General features: G+C 40.6%; 4 non-coding genes across 4 annotated transcripts; all 4 read left to right on the top strand.

Moving 5' to 3' along the window:
• The first annotated feature begins 2,241 nt into the window (after nucleotides 1-2,241).
• trnaw-cca (transfer RNA tryptophan (anticodon CCA)) lies at nucleotides 2,242-2,313 on the top strand. The gene has a single exon. It is a non-coding gene; the product is annotated as a tRNA-Trp (tRNA).
• A 2,299-nt stretch (nucleotides 2,314-4,612) lies between these two features.
• trnag-ucc (transfer RNA glycine (anticodon UCC)) lies at nucleotides 4,613-4,684 on the top strand. The gene has a single exon. It is a non-coding gene; the product is annotated as a tRNA-Gly (tRNA).
• A 6,664-nt stretch (nucleotides 4,685-11,348) lies between these two features.
• trnaw-cca (transfer RNA tryptophan (anticodon CCA)) lies at nucleotides 11,349-11,420 on the top strand. Its single transcript has one exon. It is a non-coding gene; the product is annotated as a tRNA-Trp (tRNA).
• A 2,299-nt stretch (nucleotides 11,421-13,719) lies between these two features.
• Nucleotides 13,720-13,791, top strand: trnag-ucc (transfer RNA glycine (anticodon UCC)). Its single transcript has one exon. It is a non-coding gene; the product is annotated as a tRNA-Gly (tRNA).
• Nucleotides 13,792-17,927: the final 4,136 nt, after the last annotated feature.

The raw sequence follows: 17,927 nt of genomic DNA, 5'->3' as shown, positions 1-17,927 counted from the left end.
CGGCTAACCTACTTATCCAAGTAGGAAGAACACACCCAGGTGCCTATATGTTGTTGGTTTCTTTACAATGCTTGTGTAACTTAATAATATATATACTTTTCCTTGTGCAGAAAACATATCGGCACAATTCGAACTTATGCAAGTTTTATTGTAGAATACTACTACTAATAATAATAATTACAATTATTATGATAATAAACACGAAACAGAGACTGATTAGCATACGTTGAGGTTATCAACAAAGCTATTAACTCTTTACCATAATGCATTTTTACTATTAAGTTGTATCTGAAGCATATCATCTTTCGTGAAACTTGATTTGATTATGTACTTACCCAGCGTTACTTTTAACTTTTCTGTATGTGCACATATTCCTGTTATCCACAAACCACTGTAGTTATTTAAAGCAACTAAACGCAATAACTTCATCGTCACTCTTGTAACATTAAAACCCAATATTCACTGGCGCTGTTTAAACTGTGAATAACTAGGTGAGTGCATGTTTTTTTCAGATAATGGCCAATTCTACCTGTTCACCAAAAGCAAGCATGTGCAAATATGTACATTTATTATTTGGACCTTATTATATTAAACCTATTGTAAAATAAAATACAATATTAGTAAAGGCAAATACACTCACCTAAAGGATTATTAGATACACCTGTTCAATTTCTCATTAATGCAATTATCTAACCAACCAATCACATGGCAGTTGCTTCAATGCATTTAGGGGTGTGGTCCTGGTCAAGACAATCTCCTGAACTCCAAACTGGATGTCTGAATGGGAAAGAAAGGTGATTTAAGCAATTTTGAGCGTGGCATGGTTCTTGGTGCCAGACGGGCCGGTCTGAGTATTTCACAATCTGCTCAGTTACTGGGATTTTCACGCACAACCATTTCTAGGGTTTACAAAAAATGGTGTGAAAAGGGAAAAACATCCAGTATGCGGCAGTCCTGTGGGCGAAAATGCCTTGTTGATGCTAGAGGTCAGAGGAGAATGGGCCGACTGATTCAAGCTGATAGAAGAGCAACTTTGACTGAAATAACCACTCGTTACAACCGAGGTATGCAGCAAGGCATTTGTGAAGCCACAACACGTACAACCTTGAGGCGGATGGGCTACAACAGCAGAAGACCCCACCGGGTACCACTCATGTCCACTACAAATAGGAAAAAGAGGCTACAATTTGCACAAGCTCACCAAAATTGGACAGTTGAAGACTGGAAAAATGTTGCCTGGTCTGATGAGTCTCGATTTCTGTTGAGACCTTCAGATGGTAGAGTCAGAATTTGGCGTAAACAGAATGAGAACATGGATCCATCATGCCTTGTTACCACTGTGCAGGCTGGTGGTGGTGGTGTAATGGTGTGGGGGATGTTTTCTTGGCACACTTTAGGCCCCTTAGTGCCTATTGGGCATTGTTTAAATGCCACGGCCTACCTGAGCATTGTTTCTGACCATGTCCATCCCTTTATGACCACCATGTACCCATCCTCTGATGGCTACTTCCAGCAGGATAATGCACCATGTCACAAAGGTCGAATCATTTCAAATTGGTTTCTTGAACATGACAATGAGTTCACTGTAATAAACTGGCCCCCACAGTCACCAGATCTCAACCCAATAGAGCATCTTTGGGATGTGGTGGAACGGGAGCTTCGTGCCCTGGATGTGCATCCCACAAATCTCGATCAACTGCAAGATGCTATCCTATCAATATGGGCCAACATTTCTAAAGAATGCTTTCAGCACCTTGTTGAATCAATGCCACGTAGAATTAAGGCAGTTCTGAAGGCGAAAGGGGGTTAAACACAGTATTAGTATGGTGTTCCTAATAATCCTTTAGGTGAGTGTATAAGCGGAATATATTTGTTATAAATATAACAGATATAGTTATATTTTCACTGTATTTTCCATTTCATGGGATTCCAGAATAATTTCTGTATCAAATTTAAACTACTGAGATATCATATTAAAGATATAGGAAAGACCAAACACATGTGCAGTATCCGTTTTTTTTTCTTTCTTTCTGTAATTTCTGCTATAAGTTTAACTTGGTATTCACGTCATGCCATGTGTTCTGTGTCATGCTCACTGTCACTATCTCTTTAGCATTCTGTTTAACTTCTTCATCACGTCAATGCTTCAGTTGCCCATTCATTAACCTAATGGTCACTAGCAAAACATCACCATAGTTCCCAATATTTTTCCTTGACGTCCTGTGTTAACTGAAGTTTAAGGACCTCGTGGCGCAACGGTAGCGCGTCTGACTCCAGATCAGAAGGTTGTGTGTTCAAATCACGTCGGGGTCAGTCTTTTACTCAACATTCCCTGTAATATCACTCAATAATTCCTGCTCTGGAGAGTGTTATTAATATCCTAGAATGCAAACGTTGTTAGTCTAAGTAACATGCATCTACACCCGAGAGGATGCATAATAGTCAGTCTGGCCTCCTGCACGTTGAAATTATATTTGATTTTAAGAATCCGTATCGTTTGTTATATTTTAATCTGCCTTGTTATAGGCTATTAACAGTGGACTGTCACAATCCGTGTTTTATTCACCTGCTGTATAGCTCCCTTTTATGTATTTCTTGTGCTTTCGATTACCGCCTACCCTATACTGTCTCACTTTCTGATCCCTGGTCGACACAATTCATACACTAATAAAAACGTATAGAAATACTTTAGATAACATCAACACTACTAGGTAATAATAGTAGATGGGATTCAATGTTCATTTCTCGGTTCATGTTTGAGCGATTCCGAGGCCTCGCTAAGGTGCCTTTTAGTGATGCGCTAAGGTCGCTGCACTGTGGCGCGGCACACCGACCCCCCAGGATGTTGCCATATTATTAGGAATATTATTAGGGTTCCACTGTACAAGATCTGCTGCCGTGCTCGGCATTACCAGCAGCTTATCCAGACGGAGGCGCCGGGTGTCACAGAGAGATGCAGGTCGGTGCTGCTAGTGGAGCGAGTCACTCATACTTTGACAATCACTCTTTGGGTGCATCGGGGTGTGTATATTGAAGTCACTAGACTTTCATTGACGTACACGGAGTAGCCTACACAGCATCAGCTGAGTTTGCGCCTGTAGAAAAGCCTGGCTGAATTTCTGCCAGCCCCAGCTCCTCTAGTCCAATAGTGCTATTAGTCAGCAACATTAGATGGCAGTCACACACAAGGTGCTTGAACTTGAGACTGAGAAAGTTTCCAGCTGTTGGAGCGCACCGCTTTCTACGTGGCACTAGTGTAAAGATGTCACTAATGTAAGTTTGTTCGAGATATGATTCTCTCTTAGAGTGCGAGAGGTCCTGGTTTAAAATGCCTTTCTTTTACGGTTTTCTTAATTTCTCATTGTATAAAACACATTATTATTATTTTTATTTCTTGGCAGACGCCCTTATGCAGGGCGACTTGCAACATAAGTGCAAGAATACAGTTAAATACAAGGCATCAAACATTACAAATTCAAATTTACATTAAACAAAGCAATTCAAGATAATACATTTTACAACTTCCAATGTATACAGTTAAGTACAGTAAGTGCAGTCATACATTGTGAAAAGTAAAGCTAAGTGCCGTCAAGATGTACGACAATTGTCGAAATCAGGTATTTGGCCAGTGAATAAGATCTCTTCTCCTCTCATCAGCATTTTATTATGGTATTACCCCTTTTCTGTAAAGATTAGTTTATAATACACATGCATATACTACATATACTATTATCATTTAAAATATTGTAGACAGACGCCATCCGACTGTCTATCCGTCTATTTTTAAATCCATCTAGTTTTGTCCATTTGTCCAAAATGTGGCTAGAGACAGTGGCTTGCTTTCTACCTAGTTCCCCCAGTAAAAGCCATTAACCACTGAAGAAACTCAATTCATTTCTGACAGTCATTTAAGGTAAGGTACATCCTTGCCATTCTTAACAATGACTGTGATGTCATCTACGTAAGCCACCGCTTTGAAAAGTTTCATTAATACACCAGGAACAATCAGCCCAAATAGTCTGTAGGTTATGTAAATGCATCACTACCAGCAGGTGACACACACACACACACACTTTTTTCTCGAGTTTGTTTTTCCATTCCAATGGGTGTCCAAGTTACTCCAACAGTCCAAGTTACACTGTCAATCAAATACATCATTGTCCGTGTTCCACCTCGGGGGGTAAATTCAATAAACTATGCGCTAAATAAAAACTGACCTTTAAATAAACAGTATTCATCTATCGAGAATCTATGTTCATGGTTTGTATAGAAGTATTTCCACATATGCATCTGGACACTCGGGCAAGCCAGCTGAGAAGTCGCTCAAGTCGCCGCAGCTAAGTATCGCCTTTTTCTCTCGCGTTTCCTAGTTTAGTTAAGAGTTACATTGATTGTTTACGTGGTTTGTTTAGCTAAGAATGATATATCTTGCACCTGTTTTGTAGTAAGAGCAGCGACTGTTTGTTAGTGAATTTAGCAAGTTACTTAGCACACTCAACACGCCCTGTCTGTAATCAGAAGCTTTACACTGTAGGCTGTGATTATTCGCATGTATCTAGTCAGATGAATGATCTGAAATGCATCAAAAGTCATGGAATGAGAGACTTTCTGGGCGTTGGTGGTATAGTGGTGAGCATAGCTGCCTTCCAAGCAGTTGACCCGGGTTCGATTCCCGGCCAACGCAACGTTTTCTTTCTAGGCTTCCGCCATCACACTTGTGATGCTTCGGGGGAGTTCGACACCATTCAAGCTATTGCGACCCTACTAAGCCTGCACTTACCGCTGTTTTCACTAACACACTTCTGGTGAACCGTTGCGCATGAACAGATGACGAATAAATGGCCTTACACTAGTATCCCACAGCACCAGCTTCGTCTGTAGAAAAACAAAGGTTCCTCTCCCTGCTGCAGGATACCCACATCACACTTGACTCGCAGACCTTTACTGCGCCCTCTTGCTTCACGTGGGCCGTGCTCCCAGAAGCGCTGTAACATACATGTGCACTTGCGTGCAAAAGTATTCGGTATTACATTTATTTGACGTGTTCATTGCTTGAATATACTTTAAAAGCTAATACACTCCTCTCCATGCTCACCAACAACAATGTTGGCGACGATGACGGCTAAAGTAAGGAGAAATAGAAATGCCACTTCCATTCACTCCAATTACTATTGTTGTTATTATTACAGGGGAAAACTATGACCCTTGGTCATCAGTGTCTTGGGCGGACAGTTATGTCATTTAACAACATCCAAGATACCCGAGCCATCAGTCAGTCAGCACCGCTAGATGGCGGCAGTCAGACACTCATGCAATGTTTGAAGAAGAAAGTGTTCAAATAGAGGAGCGCACAACTCTCTACGTGGCACCGATGTTAACTAGTTTTCACAGAAACCTGTGCTATGTGGCTCGTTGGTCTAGGGGTATGATTCAAAGGGTTCAAATCCCGGACGAGCCCTTTGTTTTAGTCTTCTCTCATTCATTTTCATTTTCTCAGCAAAGCACCCTTGACAGGGTACTTTTACCAACATGAAAAACATTTCCTTCATGTATCATGACTTCATTATGGTAATATCTCATTTCGTATGTTTCCAAATAGGCCTCTTAACAATCATCTACAAGCCTACATATACCAGCATGATTTCATACAATGTGCACGATATGTAGTCCATGTCTGTCTCTCTGTCTCTCTAGATATATGTTTATAATTGAGTTGATGATAGTTGCATATGTGCGCCAAACTGTGTCTGAGCAGCAGACTGTAACTTGAAATAATTGCATGAAAATGTCTGTATCTTCTTAATTTTATGCAGGTTAGTTCAGCTAGTAAGAAAGGTCACTATCTTTTTTATCTTTTTCTGTAACTAAACCATTCAGTCTTTCTACATAATGCCGTAAATCCAACATTTCCCAAATTCGCTCCCTGCGAGAAGACAATGCGGTGTGCAATGAAAGTGATAGCCTGTCACTTGGCACTTCAGTTCTGCGTACCACCAAGTCTTATTAGACTCCTTAGTTCTAACTGCAAGTTCCCTGCCATGTCCATGAAAGGGGATTGAGTCCGTATTGAACCATTATCTAAAACACAAAACTATGAGAAAGCTTTCGTGATCTATTGGTGCGCATCGCTGCCTTCCGAGTAGTGGCCAGTACTACTACTACTAAAGGTAATTATACTAAGGAACGAATGAACGAATGAGAGAGTATCATTACTCAGTACACTTAGAGGCTATGTGTGTACTAGTAACTTGTTACTTGATTTAAGTCACGAAAAGTCGCATCCAACGTCAGTCCCATCCTATGTAATGTGTGATGTCCAGAGCCGGCCCTAGCCATTTGGGGGCCATATGCGAGATTTGATAGTAGCCCCAAAACCATCCCCCCTCTCGATAAAAAACATTTTAGTGGTGCCCATGTTTATGGCGTATAGAGAATGTTTAGTTAAAACTAAAATAAACACAAACAATTAAATAATGCACATCACAGAACATGTATTGCACTTTAACATTCACTGTACTTGTTGAAGAAATTGATGTAATAATCAATACAAATGTAAATAGTGCACTATGCATATTGAAATCAGAGCAATAACTAATAAACTGTTTAGGTAAAATAACATCCACACCAAAAATACTCAATACTGAAAATACTATAGTGCACAAGAAACTGAATTTAAATAATACAATACTATGAAAAATCATTAGCTGACAACTGGCAAACTACTGCAGTACTTAACTACTAGCTGATCATTATCATCATTTGGATGGCAACTGGCAGTAGGCTAGCTAGCATAGTGAGCTGGATTATTACTTTATAATGATATATAATTTATAAAGACATGTAAATTCCTCACAAAGTTATGACTTAAAGTCCCACTGCTTGGAATTTAGAAAACACAGAACATCACTAAAGTTCCCCTGACATTATCTTTATAAACTCCACCACAATATACATTATATCCATCATATTTACATTACATTTAGCATACATATCCCTGACGCATGTATTGACCTCACTGGAGACAATATGCTCGAGTCACAGATTAAATGCCCCTCTCCCTCTCGGGTTTACATGGTCTTAGTTTATTGCACTAGAGACGAGTTGTTTACCCACAGCACTGCACAGGGCAAAGGACTGTCTTGTGCATTGCGCCTTGTTTAATACTTTGTTTCAATGATCTTACCGAGTGTTTTTTTACATCACTGGTGGGGCTACAAAGCCATGAATCGAAGTGTTTTATCAAGTTAGGATTAAAACACGATGTACAGTACTGAACAGTGTACAACAGACCCACAACAATTTAGAGAGCATAATGATAAAGGAAACCACTGATCCGCATTATCCATGAAACGTCCATCAGCAATGTACTTTACCTTGAAACCCACAATAAATGGACCAGACCGTTACCTTGCACTTTTAAAATGCGTCCATTTCGGGAATGTTACATGGATACCATCATCTCAGACATTAGATTTTGCATGTAAACTGTGGGCTTAGATCGTGGAAAATTGTGCATGTTTTCAAAATTTCTACGCCATTTACTGGTGTTCTTGGGATGCTCCTTCTGTGTGACCGTATACCTCGAGTAAACGTTTACTCGTTTTGCTTGAGCAAGTGGGTTGAAATGACGTGTGTAAGCCGAAAGCCAGTAATGTATTTTGATACCAGACATTACAGCTTTCATGACCAGGGGCGCAGCGAGGATTTCAGGGCCCCATGAAAGTAAAAAAGGTAGCTACCGAAGTGTGACCCATCGGGAGGATAGCTAAACCCGGGGGTTATGCCTGTGAGGAGAGGTTGAGGGGTGGATGAGGAACCTCGCCACTTGATAGGTCCGGTCGTTGAGGTAGGAGGAGAAACAAGTGAGAGCAGTCCCAGAGATTCCAAGGTCAGCGAGGCAGGAGAGGAGGATGGAGTGATCGACGGTGTCAAATGTTGCGGAGAGACCAAGGAGGATGAGGATTGAGGAGAGGGAGGCTGCCCGAGCACAGTTGAGGGAGTCAGTGACTGCCAGGAGAGCAGTCTCAGTGGTGTGAGCGGTGTTTGGAAGGCGGATTGCAGAGGATCAAGAAGTGAGAGATGGGAAAGGAATGCAGAGAGCTGACAGTGGAAAGTGAATAAATAAAACAAAACAAGAAGCAATAAAAAACACACAAAACAAATACCAAAATAGGCTAACGCCCATTGCTAGTGATGCAATAAAGGGACACTGTTTGGAATGAATGAGAATTGTGCATTCTTACCGATGCCCCACAACGATCACACCTTTTGATCGATCAGCTATTTAACTCTTTCATCAACCTCCATTACCTATAACATAATTTTGAGAAATGTACTTTTTCTTACAAGTGTGCTGCAGGAAACATCCACTTATTTATAATTCGTTTTATGTCACTTGTTTGCTGCAAGAAAGGCAAGGCGAGTAAGGCTGTAGAACAATGCTACATTATGCATCTTGCACTATGGTGTCTGTAATATAGTTTTTTCGTGCAATACTTATTTATATTGTAGTCATAATTCGTTTTGTCACTTGTTTCTTGCATACTGTTTTTATTTTGTGTGGTTTTTTATTGTTTCAAAAATAAAGAAAATCTAAGACATGGAGCTATGCAGTTTCTGTGTGAGTGTATGAACACAATGATCGGTGGTGGAATTGGCTGCGATGCCAGGGGCACCAGCTAAAATCTTGCCTAGGGCATCAAATTGGTCAGGGCCGGCCCAGGGCGGAATGACTGATGTGCGGTCCTAATTAATCGGCTACGTAAATCATTCCTTTCCGACCGAACCTGTAACGCTCAAATAATTAATCTGTATAATTTAAATCTATAATCTCTATGAATTATTCCTCGCAGAAAAGCTACTGGGTCTGGATCACTACTGGATCTGTTAGGAACTGCGCCGTCATTGTTGGGGGACACAGTCAGCTGTCATTTAACTGGGCAGATGAAATACAGTCAGATTGTTAGCCATCTAACTTCAAGTTATCCTGACAGGGAGCAGGTTTGAGATGCTGGACATGCTGCTCTGGAAACATAGCTGGTTGAACTTTAAACTCGCTACGGAGAATGGAAAATCCCGAGTTAATGCCAAGTTATCCTGAAACTTAGCCGGCTAACCTACTTATCCAAGTAGGAAGAACACACCCAGGTGCCTATATGTTGTTGGTTTCTTTACAATGCTTGTGTAACTTAATAATATATATACTTTTCCTTGTGCAGAAAACATATCGGCACAATTCGAACTTATGCAAGTTTTATTGTAGAATACTACTACTAATAATAATAATTACAATTATTATGATAATAAACACGAAACAGAGACTGATTAGCATACGTTGAGGTTATCAACAAAGCTATTAACTCTTTACCATAATGCATTTTTACTATTAAGTTGTATCTGAAGCATATCATCTTTCGTGAAACTTGATTTGATTATGTACTTACCCAGCGTTACTTTTAACTTTTCTGTATGTGCACATATTCCTGTTATCCACAAACCACTGTAGTTATTTAAAGCAACTAAACGCAATAACTTCATCGTCACTCTTGTAACTTTAAAACCCAATATTCACTGGCGCTGTTTAAACTGTGAATAACTAGGTGAGTGCATGTTTTTTTCAGATAATGGCCAATTCTACCTGTTCACCAAAAGCAAGCATGTGCAAATATGTACATTTATTATTTGGACCTTATTATATTAAACCTATTGTAAAATAAAATACAATATTAGTAAAGGCAAATACACTCACCTAAAGGATTATTAGATACACCTGTTCAATTTCTCATTAATGCAATTATCTAACCAACCAATCACATGACAGTTGCTTCAATGCATTTAGGGGTGTGGTCCTGGTCAAGACAATCTCCTGAACTCCAAACTGAATGTCTGAATGGGAAAGAAAGGTGATTTAAGCAATTTTGAGCGTGGCATGGTTGTTGGTGCCAGACGGGCCGGTCTGAGTATTTCACAATCTGCTCAGTTACTGGGATTTTCACGCACAACCATTTCTAGGGTTTACAAAGAATGGTGTGAAAAGGGAAAAACATCCAGTATGCGGCAGTCCTGTGGGCGAAAATGCCTTGTTGATGCTAGAGGTCAGAGGAGAATGGGCCGACTGATTCAAGCTGATAGAAGAGCAACTTTGACTGAAATAACCACTCGTTACAACCGAGGTATGCAGCAAGGCATTTGTGAAGCCACAACACGTACAACCTTGAGGCGGATGGGCTACAACAGCAGAAGACCCCACCGGGTACCACTCATCTCCACTACAAATAGGAAAAAGAGGCTACAATTTGCACAAGCTCACCAAAATTGGACAGTTGAAGACTGGAAAAATGTTGCCTGGTCTGATGAGTCTCGATTTCTGTTGAGACCTTCAGATGGTAGAGTCAGAATTTGGCGTAAACAGAATGAGAACATGGATCCATCATGCCTTGTTACCACTGTGCAGGCTGGTGGTGGTGGTGTAATGGTGTGGGGGATGTTTTCTTGGCACACTTTAGGCCCCTTAGTGCCAATTGGGCATCGTTTAAATGCCACGGCCTACCTGAGCATTGTTTCTGAGCATGTCCATCCCTTTATGACCACCATGTACCCATCCTCTGATGGCTACTTCCAGCAGGATAATGCACCATGTCACAAAGGTCGAATCATTTCAAATTGGTTTCTTGAACATGACAATGAGTTCACTGTACTAAACTGGCCCCCACAGTCACCACATCTCAACCCAATAGAGCATCTTTGGGATGTGGTGGAACGGGAGCTTCGTGCCCTGGATGTGCATCCCACAAATCTCGATCAACTGCAAGATGCTATCCTATCAATATGGGCCAACATTTCTAAAGAATGCTGTCAGCACCTTGTTGAATCAATGCCATGTAGAATGAAGGCAGTTCTGAAGGCGAAAGGGGGTCAAACACAGTATTAGTATGGTGTTCCTAATAATCCTTTAGGTGAGTGTATAAGTGGAATATATTTGTTATGAATATAACAAATATAGTTTTATATTCACTGCATTTTCCATTTTATGGGATTCCAGAATAATTTCTGTATCAAATTTAAACTACTGAGATATCATATTAAAGATATAGGAAAGACCAAACACATGTGCAGTTTTCTTTTTTTTTCTTTCTTTCTGTAATTTCTGCTATAAGTTTAACTTGGTATTCACGTCATGCCATGTGTTCTGTGTCATGCTCACTGTCACTATCTCTTTAGCATTCTGTTTAACTTCTTCATCACGTCAATGCTTCAGTTGCCCATTCATTAACCTAATGGTCACTAGCAAAACATCACCATAGTTCCCAATATTTTTCCTTGACGTCCTGTGTTAACTGAAGTTTAAGGACCTCGTGGCGCAACGGTAGCGCGTCTGACTCCAGATCAGAAGGTTGTGTGTTCAAATCACGTCGGGGTCAGTCTTTTACTCAACATTCCCTGTAATATCACTCAATAATTCCTGCTCTGGAGAGTGTTATTAATATCCTAGAATGCAAACGTTGTTAGTCTAAGTAACATGCATCTACACCCGAGAGGATGCATAATAGTCAGTCTGGTCTCCTGCACGTTGAAATTATATTTGATTTTAAGAATCCGTATCGTTTGTTATATTTTAATCTGCCTTGTTATAGGCTATTAACAGTGGACTGTCACAATCCGTGTTTTATTCACCTGCTGTATAGCTCCCTTTTATGTATTTCTTGTGCTTTCGATTACCGCCTACCCTATACTGTCTCACTTTCTGATCCCTGGTCGACACAATTCATACACTAATAAAAACGTATAGAAATACTTTAGATAACATCAACACTACTAGGTAATAATAGTAGATGGGATTCAATGTTCATTTCTCGGTTCATGTTTGAGCGATTCCGAGGCCTCGCTAAGGTGCCTTTTAGTGATGCGCTAAGGTCGCTGCACTGTGGCGCGGCACACCGACCCCCCAGGATGTTGCCATATTATTAGGAATATTATTAGGGTTCCACTGTACAAGATCTGCTGCCGTGCTCGGCATTACCAGCAGCTTATCCAGACGGAGGCGCCGGGTGTCACAGAGAGATGCAGGTCGGTGCTGCTAGTGGAGCGAGTCACTCATACTTTGACAATCACTCTTTGGGTGCATCGGGGTGTGTATATTGAAGTCACTAGACTTTCATTGACGTACACGGAGTAGCCTACACAGCATCAGCTGAGTTTGCGCCTGTAGAAAAGCCTGGCTGAATTTCTGCCAGCCCCAGCTCCTCTAGTCCAATAGTGCTATTAGTCAGCAACATTAGATGGCAGTCACACACAAGGTGCTTGAACTTGAGACTGAGAAAGTTTCCAGCTGTTGGAGCGCACCGCTTTCTACGTGGCACTAGTGTAAAGATGTCACTAATGTAAGTTTGTTCGAGATATGATTCTCTCTTAGAGTGCGAGAGGTCCTGGTTTAAAATGCCTTTCTTTTACGGTTTTCTTAATTTCTCATTGTATAAAACACATTATTATTATTTTTATTTCTTGGCAGACGCCCTTATGCAGGGCGACTTGCAACATAAGTGCAAGAATACAGTTAAATACAAGGCATCAAACATTACAAATTCAAATTTACATTAAACAAAGCAATTCAAGATAATACATTTTACAACTTCCAATGTATACAGTTAAGTACAGTAAGTGCAGTCATACATTGTGAAAAGTAAAGCTAAGTGCCGTCAAGATGTACGACAATTGTCGAAATCAGGTATTTGGCCAGTGAATAAGATCTCTTCTCCTCTCATCAGCATTTTATTATGGTATTACCCCTTTTCTGTAAAGATTAGTTTATAATACACATGCATATACTACATATACTATTATCATTTAAAATATTGTAGACAGACGCCATCCGACTGTCTATCCGTCTATTTTTAAATCCATCTAGTTTTGTCCATTTGTCCAAAATGTGGCTAGAGACAGTGGCTTGCTTTCTACCTAGTTCCCCCAGTAAAAGCCATTAACCACTGAAGAAACTCAATTCATTTCTGACAGTCATTTAAGGTAAGGTACATCCTTGCCATTCTTAACAATGACTGTGATGTCATCTACGTAAGCCACCGCTTTGAAAAGTTTCATTAATACACCAGGAACAATCAGCCCAAATAGTCTGTAGGTTATGTAAATGCATCACTACCAGCAGGTGACACACACACACACACACTTTTTTCTCGAGTTTGTTTTTCCATTCCAATGGGTGTCCAAGTTACTCCAACAGTCCAAGTTACACTGTCAATCAAATACATCATTGTCCGTGTTCCACCTCGGGGGGTAAATTCAATAAACTATGCGCTAAATAAAAACTGACCTTTAAATAAACAGTATTCATCTATCGAGAATCTATGTTCATGGTTTGTATAGAAGTATTTCCACATATGCATCTGGACACTCGGGCAAGCCAGCTGAGAAGTCGCTCAAGTCGCCGCAGCTAAGTATCGCCTTTTTCTCTCGCGTTTCCTAGTTTAGTTAAGAGTTACATTGATTGTTTACGTGGTTTGTTTAGCTAAGAATGATATATCTTGCACCTGTTTTGTAGTAAGAGCAGCGACTGTTTGTTAGTGAATTTAGCAAGTTACTTAGCACACTCAACACGCCCTGTCTGTAATCAGAAGCTTTACACTGTAGGCTGTGATTATTCGCATGTATCTAGTCAGATGAATGATCTGAAATGCATCAAAAGTCATGGAATGAGAGACTTTCTGGGCGTTGGTGGTATAGTGGTGAGCATAGCTGCCTTCCAAGCAGTTGACCCGGGTTCGATTCCCGGCCAACGCAACGTTTTCTTTCTAGGCTTCCGCCATCACACTTGTGATGCTTCGGGGGAGTTCGACACCATTCAAGCTATTGCGACCCTACTAAGCCTGCACTTACCGCTGTTTTCACTAACACACTTCTGGTGAACCGTTGCGCATGAACAGATGACGAATAAATGGCCTTACACTAGTATCCCACAGCACCAGCTTCGTCTGTAGAAAAACAAAGGTTCCTCTCCCTGCTGCAGGATACCCACATCACACTTGACTCGCAGACCTTTACTGCGCCCTCTTGCTTCACGTGGGCCGTGCTCCCAGAAGCGCTGTAACATACATGTGCACTTGCGTGCAAAAGTATTCGGTATTACATTTATTTGACGTGTTCATTGCTTGAATATACTTTAAAAGCTAATACACTCCTCTCCATGCTCACCAACAACAATGTTGGCGACGATGACGGCTAAAGTAAGGAGAAATAGAAATGCCACTTCCATTCACTCCAATTACTATTGTTGTTATTATTACAGGGGAAAACTATGACCCTTGGTCATCAGTGTCTTGGGCGGACAGTTATGTCATTTAACAACATCCAAGATACCCGAGCCATCAGTCAGTCAGCACCGCTAGATGGCGGCAGTCAGACACTCATGCAATGTTTGAAGAAGAAAGTGTTCAAATAGAGGAGCGCACAACTCTCTACGTGGCACCGATGTTAACTAGTTTTCACAGAAACCTGTGCTATGTGGCTCGTTGGTCTAGGGGTATGATTCAAAGGGTTCAAATCCCGGACGAGCCCTTTGTTTTAGTCTTCTCTCATTCATTTTCATTTTCTCAGCAAAGCACCCTTGACAGGGTACTTTTACCAACATGAAAAACATTTCCTTCATGTATCATGACTTCATTATGGTAATATCTCATTTCGTATGTTTCCAAATAGGCCTCTTAACAATCATCTACAAGCCTACATATACCAGCATGATTTCATACAATGTGCACGATATGTAGTCCATGTCTGTCTCTCTGTCTCTCTAGATATATGTTTATAATTGAGTTGATGATAGTTGCATCTGTGCGCCAAACTGTGTCTGAGCAGCAGACTGTAACTTGAAATAATTGCATGAAAATGTCTGTATCTTCTTAATTTTATGCAGGTTAGTTCAGCTAGTAAGAAAGGTCACTATCTTTTTTATCTTTTTCTGTAACTAAACCATTCAGTCTTTCTACATAATGCCGTAAATCCAACATTTCCCAAATTCGCTCCCTGCGAGAAGACAATGCGGTGTGCAATGAAAGTGATAGCCTGTCACTTGGCACTTCAGTTCTGCGTACCACCAAGTCTTATTAGACTCCTTAGTTCTAACTGCAAGTTCCCTGCCATGTCCATGAAAGGGGATTGAGTCCGTATTGAACCATTATCTAAAACACAAAACTATGAGAAAGCTTTCGTGATCTATTGGTGCGCATCGCTGCCTTCCGAGTAGTGGCCAGTACTACTACTACTAAAGGTAATTATACTAAGGAACGAATGAACGAATGAGAGAGTATCATTACTCAGTACACTTAGAGGCTATGTGTGTACTAGTAACTTGTTACTTGATTTAAGTCACGAAAAGTCGCATCCAACGTCAGTCCCATCCTATGTAATGTGTGATGTCCAGAGCCGGCCCTAGCCATTTGGGGGCCATATGCGAGATTTGATAGTAGCCCCAAAACCATCCCCCCTCTCGATAAAAAACATTTTAGTGGTGCCCATGTTTATGGCGTATAGAGAATGTTTAGTTAAAACTAAAATAAACACAAACAATTAAATAATGCACATCACAGAACATGTATTGCACTTTAACATTCACTGTACTTGTTGAAGAAATTGATGTAATAATCAATACAAATGTAAATAGTGCACTATGCATATTGAAATCAGAGCAATAACTAATAAACTGTTTAGGTAAAATAACATCCACACCAAAAATACTCAATACTGAAAATACTATAGTGCACAAGAAACTGAATTTAAATAATACAATACTATGAAAAATCATTAGCTGACAACTGGCAAACTACTGCAGTACTTAACTACTAGCTGATCATTATCATCATTTGGATGGCAACTGGCAGTAGGCTAGCTAGCATAGTGAGCTGGATTATTACTTTATAATGATATATAATTTATAAAGACATGTAAATTCCTCACAAAGTTATGACTTAAAGTCCCACTGCTTGGAATTTAGAAAACACAGAACATCACTAAAGTTCCCCTGACATTATCTTTATAAACTCCACCACAATATACATTATATCCATCATATTTACATTACATTTAGCATACATATCCCTGACGCGTGTATTGACCTCACTGGAGACAATATGCTCGAGTCACAGATTAAATGCCCCTCTCCCTCTCGGGTTTACATGGTCTTAGTTTATTGCACTAGAGACGAGTTGTTTACCCGCAGCACTGCACAGGGCAAAGGACTGTCTTGTGCATTGCGCCTTGTTTAATACTTTGTTTCAATGATCTTACCGAGTGTTTTTTTACATCACTGGTGGGGCTACAAAGCCATGAATCGAAGTGTTTTATCAAGTTAGGATTAAAACACGATGTACAGTACTGAACAGTGTACAACAGACCCACAACAATTTAGAGAGCATAATGATAAAGGAAACCACTGATCCGCATTATCCATGAAACGTCCATCAGCAATGTACTTTACCTTGAAACCCACAATAAATGGACCAGACCGTTACCTTGCACTTTTAAAATGCGTCCATTTCGGGAATGTTACATGGATACCATCATCTCAGACATTAGATTTTGCATGTAAACTGTGGGCTTAGATCGTGGAAAATTGTGCATGTTTTCAAAATTTCTACGCCATTTACTGGTGTTCTTGGGATGCTCCTTCTGTGTGACCGTATACCTCGAGTAAACGTTTACTCGTTTTGCTTGAGCAAGTGGGTTGAAATGACGTGTGTAAGCCGAAAGCCAGTAATGTATTTTGATACCAGACATTACAGCTTTCATGACCAGGGGCGCAGCGAGGATTTCAGGGCCCCATGAAAGTAAAAAAGGTAGCTACCGAAGTGTGACCCATCGGGAGGATAGCTAAACCCGGGGGTTATGCCTGTGAGGAGAGGTTGAGGGGTGGATGAGGAACCTCGCCACTTGATAGGTCCGGTCGTTGAGGTAGGAGGAGAAACAAGTGAGAGCAGTCCCAGAGATTCCAAGGTCAGCGAGGCAGGAGAGGAGGATGGAGTGATCGACGGTGTCAAATGTTGCGGAGAGACCAAGGAGGATGAGGATTGAGGAGAGGGAGGCTGCCCGAGCACAGTTGAGGGAGTCAGTGACTGCCAGGAGAGCAGTCTCAGTGGTGTGAGCGGTGTTTGGAAGGCGGATTGCAGAGGATCAAGAAGTGAGAGATGGGAAAGGAATGCAGAGAGCTGACAGTGGAAAGTGAATAAATAAAACAAAACAAGAAGCAATAAAAAACACACAAAACAAATACCAAAATAGGCTAACGCCCATTGCTAGTGATGCAATAAAGGGACACTGTTTGGAATGAATGAGAATTGTGCATTCTTACCGATGCCCCACAACGATCACACCTTTTGATCGATCAGCTATTTAACTCTTTCATCAACCTCCATTACCTATAACATAATTCTGAGAAATGTACTTTTTCTTTCAAGTGTGCTGCAGGAAACATCCACTTATTTATAATTCGTTTTATGTCACTTGTTTGCTGCAAGAAAGGCAAGGCGAGTAATGCTGTAGAACACTGCTACATTATGCATCTTGCACTATGGTGTCTGTAATATAGTTTTTTCGTGCAATACTTATTTATATTGTATTCATAATTCGTTTTGTCACTTGTTTCTTGCATACTGTTTATATTTTGTGTGGTTTTTTATTGTTTCAAAAATAAAGAAAATCTAAGACATGAAGCTATGCAGTTTCTGTGTGAGTGTATGAACACAATGATCGGTGGTGGAATTGGCTGCGATGCCAGGGGCACCAGCTAAAATCTTGCCTAGGGCATTAAATTGGTCAGGGCCGGCCCAGGGCGGAATGACTGATGTGCGGTCCTAATTAATCGGCTACGTAAATCATTCCTTTCCGACCGAACCTGTAACGCTCAAATAATTATTCTGCATAATTTA

The sequence above is a fragment of the Amia ocellicauda genome, chromosome 19 (assembly GCF_036373705.1).
Source record: "Amia ocellicauda isolate fAmiCal2 chromosome 19, fAmiCal2.hap1, whole genome shotgun sequence".
Classification (NCBI taxonomy): Eukaryota; Metazoa; Chordata; class Actinopteri; order Amiiformes; family Amiidae; genus Amia; species Amia ocellicauda.
This window is presented reverse-complemented; position numbering and strand designations above follow the sequence as displayed.